The following is a 4520-nucleotide window of genomic DNA, read 5'->3' as shown; positions in this document are numbered from 1 at the left end:
CTCGACCGCTTTAATAAACAAGAAAGCCTTTATTATTTCTCCCGTGCTGGACGGAATCGACTCGGCGTCGCACGGGGTTACTCAAGCACATCATACACGCGCGAGCTGCGCCATAAATGCACTGGGCACATGCCCCGGGCGTCTTCAATGAACCTCTCTCACGCGAACTTTAATCACCGGCCATGCGTCCTGCAAGGGAATACTTCTCCGCCCTCGCACGCGCCGACACGGCACGCATCTCGCAGGCCACGCATGGACTTTTCGGTAGCGTTGCTAGATAGTGCGGCATATTCAGAGGAAAGAGCGAGAAGCAACTTGGCTTCAGTTGACGACTCACACACGCATCCGCGATTCTGGCACAATCTCGGAGGCCATTCAAAAGAGTTCGCACGGACTTCGCGGTGGCTCAGCTAGATGTCGCGGCGTTACAGAGGGAAGCGCGAAAGAGAAGTCAAGCTACAGTACGCGCCTCATAAACAACGCGCGACGTGGTAACTCGTTGCATCTCTATACACGCGTATTGCTTATTTCTAATCGCAATACCCTCGACAGTATTCAGGAGATGGGTTATGCGGGAATTTCTTTAGTTGTGTCTTCATTTCTTGAATATTACCACCTATGTCCTGTTTTTTGTTTCTCACTAAGCTTTATCTTTTTATAGCGGCAACATGTACTTAATCTACCTCCCCCTTCCTCCCCACCAAGTTGTTTAAGACGCTTAAATCACGGTCGTTTTATTCTCCACGATGTTTTCAGCCACTCCTGATTTTAACAGAAAAAGTGTATTCTAATGCTCGACTTTTAACAGCGGAGCTGTTGTAGGTCGAGGCTACTGTATCGAGGCTGCGCCATCCGTCCGTCCGTCCGTCCGTCCATCCGCCGGTGTGCCTCAGGTCACGTGATCAGGACAGGGTGAGAGCCGCGCCGGGGGAGGGCAGGTCACGCGACCAGCAGAAGAGGAGAGGCGACCAATGAGAGGGCACGCGCTGGCCGAGAGGAGGAGAGGCGATCGGGTTAAGAGTAGGTGTTTCTGTGTGGCGCGCAACGCGCAGAGGCGCTGCCGACGGCGTCCGCGTTTCCCCGCGTTCGAGCCGAACGCGCGCGGTGTCCGTGACAGCAGCCAATGCCTCTGACGGCGGCTCGGCAGGCTTCGACCAGAGAACTGGATACTCGTCGAGTAGCGTCGGAAGTCGCTGCCTCTTCTCGCCTCGCAACGTTTCAATATAAGTTCGTGTTGTAGATATGTTGTTGCTTGTGTTTACGCAATTGCATCACGTGTAACACATGCACCTGTAACACTCGGTGTAACTAACACAGCATTGCTCTTCGACCATATTCACGAAGTGGAAGAGAGGTATACTTTTTTTTGTATTGTCTTTCGCAGGTCCCGACTGGCGTCCACCAAAACCCCATAAGTGCGGTCCTGGCGAAGTGTGGAAAAAGTGCGTTCTTCGCGGTTGCGCCGAAGACACTTGCCCACCGAAACAGTTCCAGAACTGTCTTTCCACCTGTGAATACGGCTGCTATGATGATGTATGGTGTTTAATGGCGCAAGGGCCAAGTATGGCCAAAGAGCGCCATGCCAGTGTTTGTGAGCTTGCAGTGGAGCGATGAATTCTGAGAAATAGATGAGGCGTGGCTGTAAAGAGGCCTAAAATAGTCGCTGTAAAGTGCGTAAAACATACATGTATTAAGATCATGGCAATGGCTAATGAGGTGTGCTATGAAAACGAAGAATGCATTGAGGGAGAATGATACGATTTACAAAATATAACAGATGCAAGAATTGGCCAGAAGCACAATTGCCTAAACAAAGCCCTTGAAACACAAGGGCCTGAAGGCACGTGCTATAAAAATAAACTATCACAGCAGCATCCTCTGGAGAGAGGATGCGCTATGAACTTATTGGGCTAATAACGTGTAGTACAACATCGTTCAAGAAACGGAGAACTGCTTTGGCGTTAAAAAGAGGTTCTTCACCAATAAACATCGTAGGATGAAGAGGGATATGATAGTGGTATGCTACAGGGAAATGTTTCCTTCTGTCTGTTTCGGCTTCCCGACACTCCAGTAAGACGTGGAGTACGGTCAGCCTTTCCCCACATCTGCCACAGAGGGGAGGTTCAGCACCAGTTAAAATATATGAATGTGTACCATATGTATGTCCTATTCTAAGGCGGCAAAAGAGAACTTCAGTGTGTCGTGACTTTGTTAATGATGGCCAGTTGCCCAAAAGGGGCTTAATTACATGGAGTTTGTTCAGTGTTTGTTCATCCCATAAGTGTTGCCAATAGTTTCTGAGTTTTTTGCGTAGAAATGGCTTTAAGTCTGTGGCAGGAACGGGTATGGAAAAATTGCTAGGTTTTGTTGCTATGGAAGTTGCCATTTTGTCGGCAAGCTCGTTACCCTCTATATACCTGTGCCCAGGCACCCAACATATTACAACGTGTTGATTAGAAGCATACATATTGCAGAGTAATGAATAGAGGTTATTTATAACAGGATTTTCTGTTTTCGTAGAGATTTCAAAGATTTCACGACACTTAAGGAATCTGTGAATATAATGGCCTTTGGGAGCTTGGCTTTCTTGATGTGTTTAGTAGCCGACAGTAAGGCATAGGCCTCTGCCGTGAAGATACTGGTTTCAGGATGTAAGACGTCAGATTCAGAAACGATGGGCCAACAGCCGCGTAAGAGACGCCGGCTTGTGATTTCGACGCATCCGTGTAAAACTCTGGGCAGGTGTACTTCGACTGAAGCTCTCGAAAGTGCATATGTATGTGCGCCTCTGGGGCGTGTTTTGTTACATCTACAAATGATGTGTCGCATTCAACGATTTGCCATTGCCACGGCGGCGACAGCTCTACTGGAGCCATCAGGCAATTTTCGAGGATTGGGACATTCATTTCATCGAAAAGTTTTCTGACCCGCATTGAGAAAGGCTCTCTCACTGAGGGTCGATTATGGAATAGTGGAGCAGATGCCAAATCGTTAAGATGTTTGTAGCAAGGATGTCGAGGGTTAGACTGTACTTTGAAGAAATATGTGAAACTGCTGTATGTTCTTTGTAGGTGAAGGGACCACTCATTTGATTCTACGTATAGACTCTCAATAGGGCTTGTTCTGAAGGCGCCTGTGGCTAATCGGATACCCAGATGGTGGACGGGATCCAGTATTTTAGCGCGCTTGGCGCGGCTGAGTGATATACCATGGCACCATAATCCAAACGTGATCGAACAAGGCTCTTGTAGAGGTTCAATAGGTACTTCCTATCACTTCCCCATGTAGTATGAGAGCGAATTTTCATTAAGTTCATTGTTTTTAGGCATTTTGCCTTCAGATATTTGATGTGCGGAATGAAGGTCAATTTTGCATCAAGTACAATACCTAAAAACTTGTGCTCCTTGTTCACAGGTATTCGTTGCCCAGACACTTCGATACTGGGGTCGGGGACTAGTCCTCGCTTTCTTGTGAAAAGGACACAGGAACTTTTCTGGGGGTTAAGATTAAATCCGTTTTCGTCTGCCCATTTAGACACTTTGTTTAGGCCTTGCTGTATCTGTCGTTCACAAACTGCGAGGTTACAGGATTTAAAGCCTAATTGCACATCGTCTACATAGACAGAATAGATGATTGCTGGAGGTAGTGATGCACGGAGCGAGGTCATCTTAACAATGAACAGTGTGCAACTGAGCACCCCTCCTTGAGGTACACCAGTTTCTTGTGTAAATGGGCGGGACAATACGTTGCCAATTCTGACTCGAAAAGTACGGTTAGACAGGTAGCTTTCTATAGTGCTAAGCATATTACCTCGAATGCCCATATGCGACAGGTCTCGTAAGATACCGTACCGCCATGTCGTATCGTACGCCTTTGCCATATCGAGAAATATAGACAAGAAATACTGATTGTGTACAAAAGCATCACGGATGTTTGCTTCGATGCGAACGAGGTGGTCGGTTGTAGATCGGCCTTCCCTAAAGCCACATTGAAATGGGTCAAGCATTTTGTTAGACTCTAAGAAATGTACAAGACGGCGATTGATCATTTTCTCAAAAAGTTTGCAAAGGCAGCTCGTAAGTGCTATAGGCCGGTAGCTGGTCACCAATGATGTATCATTACCGTGCTTTAAAATTGGGATGACAATAGCTTCTTTCCATTTAGCTGGCAGATACCCAGCGGCCCAGATAGTGTTAAAAAGTGTGAGTAGTGTGATTTGCGTGTCGGGGTGCAAGTGCTTAATCATATCGTACATGATTAGATCCGGACCCGGTGCAGAGCTCTGACATGCTGACAAGGCAGCTTTAAGTTCGGCAACGCCAAAAGGACGATTATAAGGGTTATTTGGGCTGCATTTTCGGTTTAGTGGCTTACATTCTTCTATTGTTTTGCACTTCAGGAAGCTCGCTGAGTAGTGGGTGGAGCTAGACACATGCTCGAAGTGTTGACCAAGTGCGTTGGCCTGGTCTTCCAACGTGTTTCCTTCTTTATCCACCACGGGCAACGGAGGAACTTTGCTT

This window comes from Dermacentor silvarum, chromosome 5, assembly GCF_013339745.2.
Source record: "Dermacentor silvarum isolate Dsil-2018 chromosome 5, BIME_Dsil_1.4, whole genome shotgun sequence".
Classification (NCBI taxonomy): Eukaryota; Metazoa; Arthropoda; class Arachnida; order Ixodida; family Ixodidae; genus Dermacentor; species Dermacentor silvarum.
This window is presented reverse-complemented; position numbering follows the sequence as displayed.